General features: G+C 35.5%; 1 pseudogene; it reads left to right on the top strand.

The window, feature by feature from the left end:
• Nucleotides 1–11,334: 11,334 nt before the first annotated feature.
• Nucleotides 11,335–12,036, top strand: LOC140521995 (ras-related protein Ral-B pseudogene; annotated as a pseudogene).
• The last annotated feature ends 7,307 nt before the right edge of the window (nucleotides 12,037–19,343 follow it).

The following is a 19,343-nucleotide window of genomic DNA, read 5'->3' as shown; positions in this document are numbered from 1 at the left end:
TAATATTGACATTCTGGTGCCCATTTGAAATTCTGGATTCCTAAAATACCTGTCTCTCATAAAGTCCCTTCCAGACTTCTGATGCCACCCTATAGTTTGGACATATCCTCTTCCATCCCCTAAAGCAAACACACTTCAGTACTACTGAACAATCAATCCTTTCCCCAGTGAGCCTGCTCCATCCTATTTATTCATCACCTTCATTCTCCCAGAAGAGAGTGGCTGTGTGAGAGGAGAAAATGTTATACATATGAGACATGTCCTGATGGTGGAAATGACAGCAATAGTTTGGGTGTAAGTGATAAGTAGGGATTTGGAGATGACACTAAGGTTGTGTACCAGCATTATTCTAGTCCTTTGGTTTATAATTCATTGCAAATTTTGCCATTTTTACCTTTGCAAAATCTTTTATTTGGGTTCCCTCCCTTCTACTCTTATAGTCAACTCCCTAGTTCAGCCCCTCACCACCTGCTCATTGAACTATTGAAATGGCCTTTTAATTGGCCTCCTGGTTTCTAGTCTTTTCTCACTTCAAAACGTTCTTCACTCAGTTCCTAAAGTGATGTTCCTGAAGCACAGCTCTGATCATGTCACTACTAGCCATCTGTAAGTACAATATGTACATCTACAACACAATCCTCCAATGACTCCCTGTCATGTCAGGAATCCAATATAAAGTCCTCCATTTGATCTTTAAAATTCATTGCACTCTTAGCTTTTTGTCTTCTAAAACTTGATATTCTAAACTATAGCTGCATTGGAATACTTGACATACAACTTTCCATCTCCCTTCTCCATGTCTTTACTCTTATTTTTCATCTCTGCCTCTTAATTCTCATGGCAGTCCTTGAGAATCATTTCAAATACCATCTTCTGAAAGAGTCCTTTTCTGGTCCTCACTCCTTCAGTCCTAAATGCTAATGCCTTCCCTTTTTTGATGACTTTTTATCTAATCTGTATAAATCTTATGTTATTTAGTTATTTACCCATTATGTCCCTCATTAGAATGTGAACTCTTTGAGAATAGGGACTGGTTTTCCATTACTTAGGATTCTCAGCATTAAGCACAGTGACTGACACTTAGTAACCACTTAAAAATTCCTTGACCAACTATATTGTAGATGTGATCTTCTTTTCCAAGGAATCTATTGCATAGAGAAACATCTTTGAGTCAGAAGATCTGATCCTTGAACTCTCAAATCTAGAAGCACTAGAGCAGCATGTACTCTGCAAAGATTCCCCCCAAACTGGTGCTACATAGAAATTCTTACTTCTATAGTGAGATTAGATTCTAGGGTCATACTCTCAGATATGAAAAATCCTCCATTCTTCACTCAGCAGTTTGAAGTTCAAAAATACTGTGCATAAACTCAAGCTAAGTGACCACTAGTCTATCTGCCAACACCATGTGTCTCTGTAGCAAATGTATCAGTACCCTGCTTACTGCCATCTTTGGTCTTGTAAAGTATACACATTGAATCAGGCTTCCTGCAAGCACATAGAATTCCTTTCTGCTATTGCCCCAAGTGTGGTTATTTCTAGTTCTTTGGAGGATGCTGATGTGAAATGTCAAAGGTTTCCTTCCTACACCCAGAACATAAGTCCACTCTACTTCATACTGGACTATCTACTAAGCAGGGAGAGGTCAAAATGGAAGTGAAGAAAAGAGACTAATCTTATATGTCAGACTATTTCCAGACAATACATATTAGATATGTTGCTTTAAAAAGACCACATCCTTTCATGTTCTAACCCAGGTGTGGGGAATCTGTAGTCTCAAGGTCACATGTGGTCTTTGAGTCTTTGGGTTGCACCTTTTAATGAGTTCAAGGTTTATAGAAGAAATCCTTTTATTAAGTAGATTTGTTCTGTGAAGTTTGGATTTAAAGGGCCACACTTGAGGACCTAGAAGGCCAACATGTGGCCTTGAGACTACAGGTTCCCCACCCCTATTCAATCCAGTTAGCCATGTCTGAGGCATCTGTTATGCCTAGGAATGAATCAACAATTCTATTTTCTCTTGGCAATTGTGTTATCTGGATAACTAAGTTTATTTTGGCAGAGATATTTTTTTCATGCTGTTATTTATCTAACTGTTGCTAAGGCATGCAAAATATTTCACTAACATTATTTTATGTAATTTCAACACTGTGAGGCAGGTACTAATGTTGTTCAATGATTTCAGTTGTGTCTGACTCTTTGTGTCCGCGTTTGGAGTTTACTTGGCAAAGAAATTGAAATAGTTTGCCATTTCCTCCTTCAGCTCATTTTACAGATGAGGAAATTGAAGCAAAGAGGTTGAGTGATCTTCCTAGGGTCACACGGCTACTAAGTGTCTAAAGCTAGACTTGAAATCATGAAGATGAGTCTTCCAGACTCCAGACCTGGCACTCTATCTCCTGTGCAACCTAGCTGCAAGATACATGTGTGTGTGAGTACATACACATACACACACACACGCACATCCATATATATATATGCACATGTATGCATGTATATGTATATATATATTGTAAAGCCAAGCATAGCAGCACATCTGAGGACTGCTGCTTGAATGATTTCAAAAGTCTAATTGCATAGTATAATGAAGTTTATTTATTCAGCAACAAACTAAACATTGTTCAGTTAAGTAAAGCATAACATTCATAGCAACATCCTTAAGTAAAATGTATCATTCTATATATGTATATGTATGTATGTATATATATATGTATATGTATGTATGTATATATATGTATATGTGTGTATGTATATATATGTATATGTATATGTATATGTATATGTATATGTATATGTATATGTATATGTATATGTATGTATTTAGGGTTCAGTATACTACCAATAGCAACATCCTTAATCAATACCAACTATCCAAGTAAAGTCCTTTTTCAAAACACCACACCACTCCACCCCTAGGTCACAGGAAGAACAATCTTCTCAATCAATAACACAGCGTCCAGATAAAGTCCTCTCTCATCTTGACGGGAGGCTGATTTCCAAACTCCACAGCTCCTCCTCTGTGGGCCTATCACTTCCAGCTTTTACCTGGGTTCATATGCAGGCAGGTCTCTGCTCCTGCTCCTCTCAGCTTATGGGAACTGTTCCATTTCAAATTCTTCCTGCTTTTGCCTGGCAGCAGGCTCCTGGGGCTCTTACCTACAGCTTCTGTTTCTAGGAAAACAAGGCTTAACAGGGCTATAGCAAGATTTGTACACATTACCAGTGGCAACACCTCAATTCACTCATAAAGATCATAGATCAACAGACCATGCTTCTGTCTGAGAAATCAACACAGATCAACAGTCAAGGTTTCTGTCCATGTCATTAACACAGATCAACACAGACAGAGCTTCTGACTGAGGAATTAATACAGATCAACAGACAGAGAGCCAACATCACAAACATGATTTCTTCTAGGCCTCCCCACAAGTGAGTTCCTCTAGCCCATTCACAGTCACTTCTCTCTCAGCTCTGTTTCTGTCTCTTAGCTCTGCTTCTGACCTATATACACAGTTTCTAACGAAAGAATTTTGATTGATTCAATCAAAGGCAAGACTCAATCAAAGGCACTCAATTGACTAAAACTAACAACAAAAGATCAGACTTTGCTTGCCATTACATAGATATGTATTTTCATACATACATTATTACACTTATCCATACATGTATAGGCACATGTGTATAAATATACATATATATATATGTGTGTGTGTATACATTGTATATGCTCATCTCTATTGTTTAAAAATGTGCTTCCATATTTGATTGAAACCTGTAATATCTTTATTGTAATGAACACCCAGTATGGGAAATGTATTTACAAATGCAGATCAACAAATTATTTGTAATTTAGAACCATAAGACTTATAACTTAGAGAATTTTCTGGGTTCCTTTGGGGTTAGGTGATTTATCCATGGTCACATAGCTAATAGGTGAAACAGGTGAGATTGAAACCCAGGGATCTCTTCACTTTAAGTCCCACAGTGTTTAAATTATAGCATGCTGCCTTCACATATCAATCATTTTCTATTCTTTCTGTTTCATAAACTGCCATATTACCCATAATGGAGAGCTACATCAGTGAATAACAATGGCCAGCTTCAGAAATTGTGTTTTAGCTCAGAATCAAGTTTATTTGAATGCTGAAATAAAGGTCATTATAATGTTAGGAGGTTTTAAATGTTTAAGAAAGTAGTAAAAAATTAAATTCTTTGTTATCCTTTTCCTATGCTGAAGCCTTCACCTTGACAACTTAAAAATTGATTTCCTAAGAACAAAGGCAACCTTTTCTATGTCCTCCCCACCATCCATACTGAATAGATTATGTAGCACAGGAGCCTCAAAAGCAAAGACTTAGAACTTTGCGAGCCCTACTCATTCCATAAATTATATAATTTTACAAATATATACACAATACACATCTATATATGTATAAATGAGCACATACATGTAACATTCTTAAATTCACTCTGTGTAGAATTAAAAATAGTCATTCTAAACTGTTCAGGAATGAAGATTTAAAAGAGAAAACAAAATGAGAGATCTTCATTGAAATGCTTTTGTGGATTGTTTTTGAATTAATATAAAATAATTATGATTCTTAAACATGTCCCACTTTAAGGGACCAAAAGGAGGCACTTCATTTAATGCCATAGTTAAGCACAATGAGCTGAACTTTGACTTTTTCAGTTCAAAGGTTCTTCTCTAAATGGTAATTGAGTTGTGGCAGCTTGGTGTAGTGAACGTTAATTATAGTAATTAATGTAAATATTCTTTCTCAAATGCATAGTTATCTTGTCAGGTACTCAAAAACTGAGGGACTTTTGATTCCTACTGCTTAGAGTGTGGCGACATTGGTTGATTATATAATAGTCACAGTTCATAAATAAGGATTTAGATAATTCCTATATTTTTCACTGGTTAATTTCTTTAGGAAATAAAAGGTCAGCAGAATTCTAGAGCTAGGTGGAATCTTACATGATAAAATATTTGGATATGAACATGATCCTGACAATAGGCTTAGGTCAATATACAATTTGTCATTCCATAGTCAATCATCACTCAAATGTAGCACCAATGACAGTTTTCCTAATATAGTATATATAACAGAATTATAATTTGCAGAAGATAGAATTAATCTAGCAGAGAAGGATTTATTCATGAGATATAGGATTTATGCATAGAATGCTATTGTACATTTCTTTTCTTTCTTTTTTAATTTGTTTTTCTTCCTTTCTCTCATTTTTCTCATCTCACCCTGTAACTCCAACCAACTATATAAGCCAATACATTTTTTCTTGAGTTTTTTTTATTCAAAAATTATTTCTATTTTTTTAAAAAGATATTATTATAGACATTTGATGTACAGTGTTAGCAATACAAAGCAGAATGTTCATCCTTTATAATATTAAGCCTTAGTATTCTAGCACCAGAAGGAATCATAGAGATCATGGGATTGCATCCCTTCATTTCATGGTTGAGCAAATTAAGCCCCAGTGAGTTAGGAACATACTCAAATTCACACAGTTAGTCAGTAGCAGTATCTTAACTAGAATTCACTTCTCTTACCAATACAGTATTTTTGTGTTTATATTTTTCTGCTGTATTTGTAAATACAGAACAATATTCCAATCACATGTAGGGCTATATCTACCTGATAATATCAAAACAGGGAAATCTTGTCCAGAATACTCAATCATCAGTCAGTTGGGCTCCTGAGATACCACTTTTTAGGTTTTCACACTCATTATTTTGTTGTAACTGCTTCATGAATAGAAATAAAAAGAAAGGAAGAAAGGAAGGAAGGAAAGAAGGAAGGAAGGAAGGAAGGAAGGAAGGAAGGAAGGAAGGAAGGAAGGAAGGAAGGAAGGGAGGAAGGGAGGAAGGGAGGGAGGGAGGGAGGAAGGAAGAGAAAGAAGGATATATTGATAGATAGATATAGATATATAGAAAGACATATAGATACATAGATAGATATAGATAGGGCATGGAGTTGTGGGGAGACAGTACTTCAAAATGTCATCATTACTTGTCTGACATATAAGAGAACAAGGCAACTGGTGTTCCTTCTTCTGGCATCACAGGAAGGCAAGATTAAACTGGAATTAAGCAGTAACATTGATAACATACTTACTAGAAATATTTCCATACAAATGGTACTGATCACTAAAACAGGCAATCCCAAACCAAAATGCCACATGGAGTGTGTTGAACATATAAATATTTTTATAATGTTACAATTCTACATCATAATAACACTAGAAGTAGATTTTACCAATTATAAGCAAGGACTCCAAGTGTTTTTTGTTTTGCTTTGGCCTTTTGTCATTAAAGCCTCAATATCAAGTTATATAATACTCTATTGCAGACCAATGCAATACAATAAAAAAATAATTTTAGCAGTTAATTAAAATTAAACAGGAAATTCTGAAAAATCTATATTACAGAAAGTATATCTATTTATGGAAATAAAAGGAAAAATAATGCAATGTCTCAAAGTATTTTGAAAAAGATTGAGCACTCTTGGAACAGAATTTTGAAAAAGTCCTTTTTAAGTTTGATGACACAAAGTCCAAGAGACACAACTATACTGAAACCAGTTAATTCAAAACAGCTCGTGTCTGTTGTGATACTCTTGAATGAACATATTCTCCCATAATACTTGAAAAAAGGATATAAACATTTTTCAGGAAATGAAAGCAACAGTGTGTAATATGCCTGTTGCCATAATAAAGGTAATGTAAAGAAATGGGGAGCTATCCATAAGTACTCCTGAAGACAGGCATTAAATAATTGACTAGAAAAATTTATCAAAGACCTAAGGAAAGACAGTGGAAGATGATATCAATATTTATCTGGCTAGCTCAGTAGAAAACTTAAATTCCATATGGAAAGATGAAAGACAAATGAACAGAAACTTTATTTTTTAAAATGGCCTCCAGAAAATAAAGATGCATCAAATTCTTAATCTATTTAATCAACAACTGAAAGTGAAAGTTATAAAATTTAATCAATGCATGGAATCAGAAAGAACCAAATAATCAATTCAACATCAATAACAAATAATAACCTAGAGAATTGACAACACAACCCCTGAAGGAGGAGGTGGGATATTTCAGTTCATTTATGTGGTCAAAGTATTTCATCCCCTTGGAGAGCAAAGAAAATCACATCAGTCAATACTTAAAGAAATTAATTCAGGCTTTTCATTGGGAGCTCAAATACTGAAGTAGAAGTTTAAATACTTTGGTCATATAATGAAAAGATGAGAATCTTTGGAAAAGACTTTGATGTTGGAAAACATTGAAGGCAATAGGAAATCAGGATAGCTGAGGATGAAATAGATAATGTCATGGAAACAACAAAAATGAACTTAGACTTCAAGATAGTAGAAGATGGAAGGGGCTGGCATACTATGGTCTATGGGGTTATGAAGACTCAGACATAACTGAATGACAGAACAACAAAAATGATTTAAAATAAGTCCCATACAACAAATAACAGAAATTTCATCAAACACACATACAATTAACTTGTATGCCATTAATATGATGAATGGCAGAATAGCAATAGCAAGGGAAGGGACTAAAAATGTAGCTTTCTCTGCAAAACTACAGAGTGACAAGACTGAATAAGACCCATAATGATCAACGGTCATGACTTAGTCTTACATCACAAGTATATATGATCAATTTATTTAATTTAAGCACAGGAAGAAATTTAAAGTATTGCATGTCCATATGGAGAGTTATTCTTTATTTAAGATATGCCAATGAAAAATATCATTAAGTATGGTTGATATAAAATGTGGCATCTTGTCAAGAGATTTTTGAAGCTTACTATAATTTTGCATATTATATCACTCCTGAAAAAAAAAGTATTGATTTCAAGATAAAAAACTAGTTATATTAAAATATTCTACTAATCTCTGAGTGAATATGGATGACATCAGATTATATGGCTCCATTGAAAAACTACTTAACAACTACTTCCTCTAATGGAAATTTTCTCCAACAATATCAAAATTCAATTTTGGACCTGATAAGTGTAAAACTCAAATGTAACCAAAAGTGGTTTTTCTCCATATGGAACCTATAAAATATTTAAGATCAAGGAGTGGAATTAAAGTGCTCCATGAGGATTATGATAACATTTCAGGATCAGTTCACTTTTGCCATAAATTATAAAAGGTTATCCTTAAAGATCTTAGATTTTTAAGTGATACAAAATAGGCAATAAATAAAAACTGTGTAGCTGCTCACTGTAAATTCCTAAAATTTCCATCTACTGTGTATCTAGAAAGATATAATCCAACAGTGATAACTGCACAGTGTAACTTCTCTATCCTTTATAACACCACAAGCAATAAACCTTTGCTCTAGAAATACAAATCCTCAAATATCCTTGAGAATTCAACATAGAACCTTCACCTTAACTGGAGTATCACCAAGGGCAGAACCGTTACCCACAACCACATGATCAGAACATGCATCTGGAAAAAGTGGAGAATAGTTTAAATAAATCTTGACATACAAATTATATATAACCTCCAAACTCAATGAAATGCATAAGCTTTCAAAATGTAGAGGCCTAATGAAAGAAATATGGGAAGATGGAAAGGCATATGTCTTCCCTGTTGTACTGTGTGCAACAAGGTTAGACTATAGCCCAACTATCTTATTCAACAATAAAAATCAGTTAATTCATCTGTTTATGCTCATTCCATCCACAGAACATTAAATATAGATAGATGATAGATAGATAGACAGATAGATAGACAGACAGATAGATAGATAGATAGATAGATAGATAGATAGATAGATAGATAGACAGACAGACAGACAGACAGACAGACAGACAGACAGACAGACAGACAGACAGACAGATAGATAGATAGATAGATAGATAGATAGATAGATAGATAGATAGATAGATAGATAGATAATGATTTGTCTTCAGGTAAATCTATCTGAACCCCATCAAAAAAACTGACTTCTGAGTTCATTGATATAGGGATTCTTTGGTGGAGGAAATTCTACCTATGCAGCTAGACACCACACTCCACCCCTGGTTTATAAACTTAGACTGAATGTTGGCAGAACATTGAAAGTTCAAGTGATTTTCTTATGGTCACATAGCCAGCGAGTTTCACAGGTGGTACTTAAAACTAAATTTTCTTGCCTCCAAAGCCTTCACTCTTTTCATTACTCCAAGTGAGAACAATAAAGATGACATCATACGCAGCAGCAACAATAGCCACCCCAGGAACAACAGCAGAAACAGCAACATTGACAACACCCGTTATTTGTCCTTTTATCTTTTCTATATAAATTCCATCCAAAAAAAGTGAAGAAAATATGATCGATAATAATAAAAACAACAACCACAAAAGTAGGTAAAATTTGTATAACACTAATGTTTATAAAGCTCTTTACAAAACTAACATCAATCCATGCTAGCAGCACAGGAAATGAAAAAGAGCCCAAACAGATCATCTAGTCATGGGGTCATGGGTCTAAAGGTGAAAACCACATCTCAGACCACTTAACCCATTCTCTTCATTTTACAAAGGAAGAAAATGGTGCCTAGAGAAATAATATGCAAAAAGTTGCATAGCAAGGGGAAGAGTTTGGATTAGAACTCAGTTATTTTGACTCCCAGTACATCATTATTTCCATTATAACATGGTGACTCTCACCTCATTTTCAAAGGAGGATACAGGAATTCAAAGAGATTAAGTGATCAGCCTAGGTTCAGACAGCTAGTAAGCTTCTGAGGTGGGATTAAAAACCCAGTCGTTTTGACTGAAAGTTAATCCTGTCAAACAGAAAAGATCTTTATTTTCTCTCACCTTTCTTAATGTTGTGTATCTTTCATTATGTTTTCATATTCAAATATGTACCATATATTACATATATCTTATATTATACTGATAGCATCTTGAGGACAAAAATAATTTCTTAATCATATTTGAAACTACCTGGACTTGTTTCAGGACATTATACTTAGTAAATGTTCAATAAAGATTTGGTGACTTGATTTGATGACATGTAATCTCATTCTGTCCACTCATTTTCCCAGCCCTCTTTCTATATATCAGAAATAAAAAGAAGACTTGTTCCAAATAGATAGAGACACAAATGATAGTTTTTGTTGAAAAGTAAAAGAAAGAGAGGTTAAAGATGGAATAATGATGAAATAACTAATGTTTGAAAGAAGTACTTGAGGAATAGTAATATCTCAGAGTTATTTGCCCTATCATAAGAAATATCTGGGACCTAGTCACCCTCATACAATACTCCCTTTGATAAAGTGAGGTTGGCATAATATGAGTGAATATAATGTAATATTTCAACAGAGCCATTGAAAATAAAACATGCAAATTTCTATTTTAGAAAACTAAATATATTTTGTTATTAGCAAAGTTATGATTAAATTTCTTTCTGAAAAGAATGGGATTAGTTTTTTATGACACCTATAAAAACACAGGAAAAGAAAGAAGAGCAAATCTTGCCCTAAGATATGAGTGAGAACAAGGAGGTTAATGAAATTTGCTCAAGTGTATCTGAAGTGGAATTAGGAAGCATGCTGAAGATTTCCCATAATAATTATGTTAAATAACAAAAAGAGGGGCATTAAATATAATAATGCTTATTGGGCCTGAGTTCATCTCATTCCTACTGAGAGGAGTTCTCATCTCTGTTTCACTTGAGAACAGAGGGCTATGACTTCAAAACAACCAGTTCCAATACTCTCTAAGCTAGTAACACCATTTATTTAAAGCAACACATCCTAACATCTAAAATTATAACAACTTTCACACCTGCTATCTCATGCCAAACTTTGTTAATTAGCACTGAAAAGATGCTTCCAAATTGAAGTATTCACAAGTGAACTGCTCATAAGCACTATCAGGTGTCTCTTTCTCATACTTATCCTAAAATACTCTCATGTTAGAGCTAGAAGGGAATTTAGGATTGTCTAGGCCAGAGGTCCTCAATTTTTTTTTTTTCATATCATGAATCTTTTTGGCAATCTCATGAAGCAAATGGACTTTTCAGAAAAATGATTATGCTACAGAGGATTTCAAAGAATAATGATTATATTGAAATATGTCTATTAAAGAAAAAGTTCATAGATTCAGAGTTAAATGTCCCTTCTCTTATCTCCTCCTCACCACTCTGAGGAACCTCTGTCCCACCCCAGAGAGAAGAGGTGATGAGGGAAATTGGGGGATGTCCTTTATTTATCCTTCTCCCATAATTCAGTGAGGCCCTAGGCCTATTAGATATTCTCTTTTGTCTCCCAAAATAAAACTTCAGAAACAGATCTCAATGAGAGAAGCAGGTAAAATTTGTACTATTTTCTCAGGGTAAAGAATGAGTACTAATTTATCCTGAAGAAACCAAAGTAAGATTTCAACCACTCATTTCCTCAACAGCTCCTTGTTGGACAGTGTGCAGCAACCCTCGACCACAAGCACACATTGCTGCAAACAAGAAGAACCAGGGCTCAATAATTCCTCATGTTCACTGTTGGCAATGGAAGGAGCAAATCTGCATTTACCCTTCAATTCATGTATGATGAGTTTATAGAAGTCTATGCATCTTCTAATGCTGATAGTTATAGAAAGAAAGGAGTCTTTGATGGAGACATGCATATAGACATTCTGGATATGGGTGGACAAGAAGATTGTGCAGTTACTCAAAAAAACTACTTTCATAGTGTGGAGGGATTTCTCTTAGTCTTTGCCATAGCAAAACTTGAATCCCTTACAATCATAGCAGAGTTCAGGGAACAGATTCAACATGTTAAGGCTGAAGAAGATAAAATCCCTTTGCTTTTGATAGGAAACAAATAAGACTTGGAAGAGAGAAGACAGGTATCCTTTGAAGATGCTAAAAGTAAAGTAGAAGAGTGAGATGTCCAGTAAGTAGAGGCATCTGCCAAAACTACAGCCAATGTAGACAAGGTGTTATAAGATCTAATGAGAGAAATAAGAGAAGATATCATAAAACAAAGATAAGAATGGTTAAAAAAAATAAGAATGAGGAAAAATTGTAGCATGATGCTCTTTACTGGGATTGCTGAGAAAGAGGATGAAATCTGTTAGTGGCTACTGAGGACATAGGGTTGATTCATGAAAGGAAGACTATATTTTTTTATGTTCATTTATTTATTTTTAGTTTTCAACATTCATTTACACAAAATTTTGAGTTCCAAATTTTCTCCCCATCTCTCCCCTCCACCTACCCCAAAATACCATGCATTCTGATTACCCCTTTCCCTAATCAGCCCCTCCTTCTATCATAACCCTCCCTTCCCCATCCCCATCTTCTCTCGTTTCTTGTAGGGCAAGATAGATTTACCTGTATTTCTTACTTCCCAGTTATAAACAAAAACATTTCTTAACATTTGTTCCTAAAACTTTGAATTCCAACTTCTCTCCCTTCCTCCCTCCCCACCTATCCCCACTGAGAAGGCAAGCAATTCAATACAGGCTACACATGTGTAGTTTCACACAAAATTTCTGTAATAGTCACTATATTTCCCTCCATCCTATTCTGTCCCCCATTTATTCTATTCTCTTTTGACCTTGTCCCTCTCCAAAAGTATTTACTTCTAATTACTCCCTCTTCCCATTTGTCCTGCTTTCCATCATCCCCTCCACCCCACTTGTCCTCTTCTCCCCTACTTTCCTGTAGTATAAGACAAATTTTCATACCAGATTGAGTGTGCATGTTATTTCTTCCTTAAGCCAAATGTGATGAGAGTAAGCTTCACTTTTTGCCTCTAACCCCCACCCTTTCAGCTTCACTGAAAAAGCTTTTTCTTGCCTCTTTTATGAGAAATAATTTACCCCATTCCATTTCTCCTTTTCTCCCCATTATATTTCTCTCTCACCCCTTAATTTTATTTTTCTAGATATCATCCCTTCCTATTCAACTCACCCTATGCCCTCTGTCTGTATATGTGTGTGTGTGTGTGTGTGTGTGTGTATGTGTAATCCCTCCAACTACCCAAATACTGAGAAAATTTCAAGAGTTACAAATATGATCTTTCCATGTAAGAATGAAAACAGTTCCACTTTAGTAAGTCCCTTAGGATTTTTTTTCCTGTTTACCTTTTCATACCACAATACTCCAATTGTTTCCTTCTGACTGCTTACAATATTTTCTCCTTGACCTGGGAACTCTGGAATTTGCCTACAATATTCCTAGGAGTTTCTCTTTTTGGATCTCTTTCAAGAGGTGATTGGTGGATTCTTTCAATATTTATTTTACTCTTTGTTTCTAGAATATCAGGGCAGTTTTCCTTGATAATTTCATGAAAGATGATGTCTAGGCTCTTTTTTTGATCATGGCTTTCAGATAGTCCCATAATTTTTAAATTGTCTCTCCTGGATCTATTTTCCAGGTCAGTTGCTTGTCCAATAAGATATTTCACATTGTCTTCTATTTTTTTCATTCTTTTGGTTTTGTTTTACAATTTCTTGGTTTCTCATAAAGTCATTAGCTTCCATCTGCTCCATTCTAATTTTAAAGAACTATTTTTTTAGTAAACTTTTGAACCTCCTTTTCCATTTGGCTAATTTTGCTTTCTGGAGATACGAGGTGGTGCAATAGATAGAGCATCATTTCAGGAGTCAGAAGGAGCTGAGTTCAAATCTCACCTCAGACACTTGGCACTCACTAGCTGATGACCTTGGGCAAGTCACTTAACCCCATTTGCCTCATCCTGGGCCATCTCCAGTTATCCTGCTGAATATCTGGTCACTGGATTCAGATGGCTCTGGAGGAGAAGTGAGGCTGGTGACCTGTACAGCCCTCCCTCATTCTAAACAAAGTCAAGTGAAAGTCATTTTGACATTTCTTTGATGGCATGATCTTCTTCAGCATCAAAGGATGGACAAACATACAGACAATTTTGCATTCTAAAGCATTCGTTTCCTCATTGGCTTTTTGGAACTCTTTTGACATTTGCATTAGTCTGTTTTAAAAGGTGTTATTTTCTTCAGCATTTTTTGAGTCTCCTTTAGCAACCTGTTGACTCACTTTTCATGATTTTCTTGCATTGCTCTCATTTCTCTTCCCAATTTTTCCTCCACTTCTCTTACTTAATTTTCAAAATCCCTTTTGAGCTCTTCCATGGCCTGAGACCATTGCAAATTTATTTTGGAGGTTTTGGATGCAGAAGCCTTGACTTCTATGTCATCCTCTAATGGTATGCATTGTTCTTCCTCATCCAAAAGGATGGAAGAAAATACCTGTTCACCAAGAAAGTAACCTTCTATAGTCTTATTTTTTTTTTCCATTTTTTGGGCATTTTCCCAGACAGGTACTTGACTTTTGAGTCCTTTGTCAAATGAAGGGCATACTCTAGGTATCTGTAAGTCCTCAGTTCATCCAAGGTGGCACAATCAAGGGAGAAGAGTTTACTCCTGTCCTGATCTGTGCACTGATCTGGGAACAACCAAAAATTTTTCTGCCCAGGATCTGCGAGTAGAATTCCCTTTCCACAACTGCCTCTAGCTGCCAGCACTCCTCTTCACCCAAGGGCCACCACTCAGGGCTGAGATCCAGATCAGTGCTCAATTCCTCCAGGGTCTTTAGGCTGAGGGCTCCAAAAATCAATGCTGCTGCCACAACGATTACAGCTAGTGGGGCCAGATTGCATTTCCTTCTCACCCAAGTGAAAGTGCTTTCTCCCTGACCTCTGAAGCTGTCTTTGCTGTTTGTAGGTTGAGCAATCTGGGAAATGCAGCTGCTGCCAGAGATTCCACCCCATGAGGCCTGCTAAAGTCCTATCTGAGGCATGCTGCAAAGCCAATGCTGGGTTGTGCTCTGCTCTGAGCCTGGTGCAATAGACCTTTTCTGTTGGCCTTCCAGGCTGCCTTGGGCTGGAAATCTCTTTCTCTCTGTCATTTTGTGGCCTCTACTGCTCTAAAATTTGTTTAGAGTCATTTTTTACTGGTATTTATGGGCTACAGGGGAGAGCTTTTACAGATCCATACTTCCACTCTGCAATCTTGGCTCTGTCCCTGACTATATTATTTTAGTTCTACTTTCTCTTCTTCTTACCTGATTCATGAATTAGTTCTTTAAATGGAAAAACAAAATGTGAATCAGTCAAAAGCTGGTAGAAAAAAGAACTATTTTTATTGGAATGGAACTACTCTTCTGTCATTGTTTTAAACTAAAAGCTTAAAAACAGTTAACTTAGTGCTGAAGGCAGAAAGTAATCCAATGTTAATTTTTAAAATACTGTATTGTAGCTTGTGATATTTTTCCAGTTTTATAGTATCACAATTTCAGTAAGAAATTAAAAATTTCTTATTTTCTTTAGGTCTGAGAAAGGAAAACCAGACTTTCTTCCACACACAGCAATCTAACACTTTACCATTTTATTAATGGCAGTCAGCAAAATCATTAAATTACAAAGCATGTGGTTTGGTTATGTTTAATGACAAGTAAAATTAGGTGGCTTTTATAGTCAGATTTTCTTAGTATTTCCCAGAAGAGTCTAAAAAGTAGCTAAAGCATAAATTTGAGTTGCCTCAATTAGGTCATTATGAAGTTCATAAACTTCATTCATACACACTTAAAGTGTGAAATGTAATCTGTTCTGGCTTTAATTTTTAATATTTAAATATTGGCTAGATTTGTCCTTATTGTCTGATTGTTCTCTAAAGTCCTAAGAAGTGTGGGAACTTTTAAAAAAGAGTACACCTTCTCATATTTCACCTTTTGGAGCTTTTTAATTAAAAACAAACAACAATATCACAACACACTTTAAAGTTTTCTGCTAATACTAACTTCACACACTAATCAGCATTAACAATTGACAAGTACCATTTTATCCCCAACATAATTGTCATCATTTAAAAATTGTGTTTTCTTTCAGAGCACTGATAAACCTCTGTGCATGTAGCAAATGTTGTTGATGGTCTACTTTTTATTTTTTTACCTTGTTTAGCTTATGCAGAGAACTTCAACAATGGATCCGGGCTCCTGCCTGCTTGGGGAGCCCAGGTCTGTTCCCACCTCCGCTGGTGCCTCCCAAGGGGGCCTGAGTCATGGGGGCTCCCCACTCCCCTCTCGACCCGCCAAAGAGACCCTCTCACCGACCCTTGTCACCTGTGGGTGGAGGGATCCGCGTGGCTGCTGGAGATTCCGTCCCTGAAGCCTGGTCGGATCTGCTCCCTGCTCAGATCTGCTCCTCTCGGCCTGGGCGGCTGCAGCAGGGCTGTTCTTGGCTCCCAGTCCGCTGTGTGAAGAACCTTTTGCGAGAGGTTTTCAGGCTCTCTGGAACAGAAATCTTATCCGCTCTGCTGTTATGTGGCTTCTCCTGCTCCCGAATTTATTGGCAGCTCTTTACTACAGATATTTCACGGGCTGTGGGTTCGGAGCTAGAGTATTTGTGTGTTTCTACTCCGCCATCTTGGCTCCGCCCCTCTACCTTGTTTAGCTTAATACAAAATGCTTTGGAAGAATGATGAGCTATGGTTGTAACCTAAAATCATGAAGTCAGAGCCAGATATTTCATTATCTCTCACAGAATTACACAGTAATTCTAAATTTAAATTAGAAAAACAGAAAAGAGAGTGAAGATAGGTCACTGCCATGTCCTCCATGGTTGTGATTTTCCTCTGACATATTAATATATCTTTTTTTTTCTTTTAAACAAATACTAAAATTTAAATATAAAATAAGAAAAGAAAAAGAAACATTATAAACTTAAATAGAAAAGAAAAAAGAAAGTAGGAACATATAGCAATCATATCATTTCAAGAAAGTATATATATATATATTAAATATTATATATTATGTTGAAAAATATCCATCTTTTCTTTGCTTCCTTGTAGGTTTTTTTTTTGTTCTCAGCTGTACACTTTTAATTTGTTCTTTTTTTCCCTCTTCCTCCCCACTACCTGCCAGCCACCCCAAGGCTACACTTGATCGTGGATATATTTATATATAGGTATTGATAAACACATACAGTTATACATATACACACATACATACATATGCATATTTATGCATACATATATAAACATATACTTTCTCTAAGAGATCCTACTTCTAATATTGTTTCTATGTTGCACATCTTTTTTCTGATCTCTCCTAATTCCTCTACTTTATTTCTACCTACTATCTTGCCCTCCTATTACTAAAACTACTTCCACTCCAGCAATCCCTCCCTTATCCTCTCATTCCCTTAAATCTAAACATCCTTTCCTACACCCCTTTGACCTATTCTGTCCCCTCCACTCTAAAACTCCCTTTCTTATCTTCCCATTCCCCTAATTCTAAAGACCCTTTTAACCTAAGGATGCTCTTTTTAACCTATTCCCTCACTCACCCCTCAAAGCATCCCTCCTTTATCTTCTTCCCATTCCCTATGCCCTTAGAGTTTTATTTCTTTCTAAATTTAAAAGTACAATACTCCTGTAGATAATGTATATTTTCCCTCTTAAAACTTGACAAAAGTAGGTTTCCAGAATTAACAACCCTTCCCCCACATCTAATTCCTCTGTATTGGTTCTTCTCTTGTACCTAATTTGTTTTAGAAATTTTCTGACCTACTCAGCCATCTTCCCAGAATTCTCTCTCAATTTTGTATCTTTCAAAACTTTTCCATACTAACATCTAGAAAGAGATTTTTATTGGTGGGAGAAATATGGTTCAGTGTAGCTAGTTTACTTGCTGTTGTCATATTCCTAAATTAAACAATCACGAAAATTTTCCTGGAAGAAAGAATATTATTGTAAAAATAAATCAAAAGTTAGCTACCTATTTTTTCCATATAAGTGAGGCTTCAAATATAGGTGACAAAAAGAAAAAAACACTATTTTATTGCTATAGAAATGTAAATATTTTGATTTTGAAAAACATGTTATATAACTTCTCAATCAATCATGAACTTTTCTTGGAATTAAAAAAAAAGTTTTAAAAAATCCCTTTAATCAACTCCTTTATTTGGTCAATTTCAGTGATATAGGTGCAGAAAAAGAGATCCAGATAAATGAATAGATTAGTGGTAGGTTCAAGACTGGAAAATAAGTCTTAACTTCTAGTGCCTTACTTATTCCACCTTTCCTTGATGTGTCTGCATCCCTTCTTTTTCTGGACTTTTTTGGTGTGTCACATTACTACAATGAAATCATTTTTTAAAACTAAGTAAAAAATGTTTTAAACTGGCAATATAATAATAGCTAGCTTTTATATGGCATCTACTATATGTTAGGCACCGTACTAAATGCTTCACAAATATTATCTTATTTGATATTCACAACAATATTGTGAGATAGGTATTATTATCATCACCATTTAACAGTGGTAGAAACAGAGGCAAACAGAAGTGAAGTGACTTTCTAAGGTCACACATCTACTTAAGTGTCTGAGTCTGGAATTGAATTCAGGTCTTAGTGATTCCAGGGCTAATGCTCAGTCCACTGCACCATTTAACTGCCCTACTAATATACTAGAAAGACAGTAGATCTGAAATGACAAGATTTGTTTTCAGGTTTCTGTAATATAGTGAGCCATCTCCTCCCCTCCCCCCTCCTTCAATCTGTATCAGAGCCGGAATGAGGACACATTATAATGAAGCAGCTACCTATCCTCTTATTGTCAGTAAATGTCTTGTCAGCCATCATTCCACTTGTCAGAAGCTAGGCAAGGTAAGATAAGGAGATAAGGAAATTGGATTAGATTGTCTCTGAGAACTGTGAAACATTTAGCATCTTAGAGGCAAACGATGCCTCTGTGTAACCAGTACAAAAATATTTCTACTATACCAGAGAAACAGCCTAGCATAAGAATGTATGCATATTAGACTGAATTTCAATTTCAAGGCTGTCACTAACTGGCTATGTGAATTTTGGTTGTTGAGCAAACTTAGGAAAATAGGAACAGTTTCTCTTGCCTTGCATGACTCAAACAGTTGTTGCAAGGAACAAATGGGTTGAGTTAAGTAGAAGGTCTTTGCAACAGTTATATTTGAACCCATCAATGTTGTTTCTGTAGTAGTGGTAGTGGTGGTTATTAACTTTTTTCAAAGAACTAGCTGAATATTCAAAAAGTACTGGGTACTAATGAGGAAGAGAAATGACATGAAGAGCTGGAATGTAATTATTATTTAGAGCCAGTTTGAATTTTCTCCCTCAATAAATTATTGATTGGCACATCTTTCATAGTTAACAATCTCATTTCTTTGTCTTTCCTCTGGGTGGTATTCATGATGTAAGAAATGATCAAAAGACAGCAAACAAAGAAGAAAAGTAGGAGAAACATGAGGCTTAGATAGTTCACAAATGAGATATTTGTTCTCCAAATAAAGA

Source organism: Notamacropus eugenii, chromosome 2, assembly GCF_028372415.1.
Source record: "Notamacropus eugenii isolate mMacEug1 chromosome 2, mMacEug1.pri_v2, whole genome shotgun sequence".
NCBI lineage: Eukaryota > Metazoa > Chordata > Mammalia > Diprotodontia > Macropodidae > Notamacropus > Notamacropus eugenii.
Note: the sequence above shows the minus strand (reverse complement) of the source record. Positions and strands in the feature narration are given on the sequence as shown.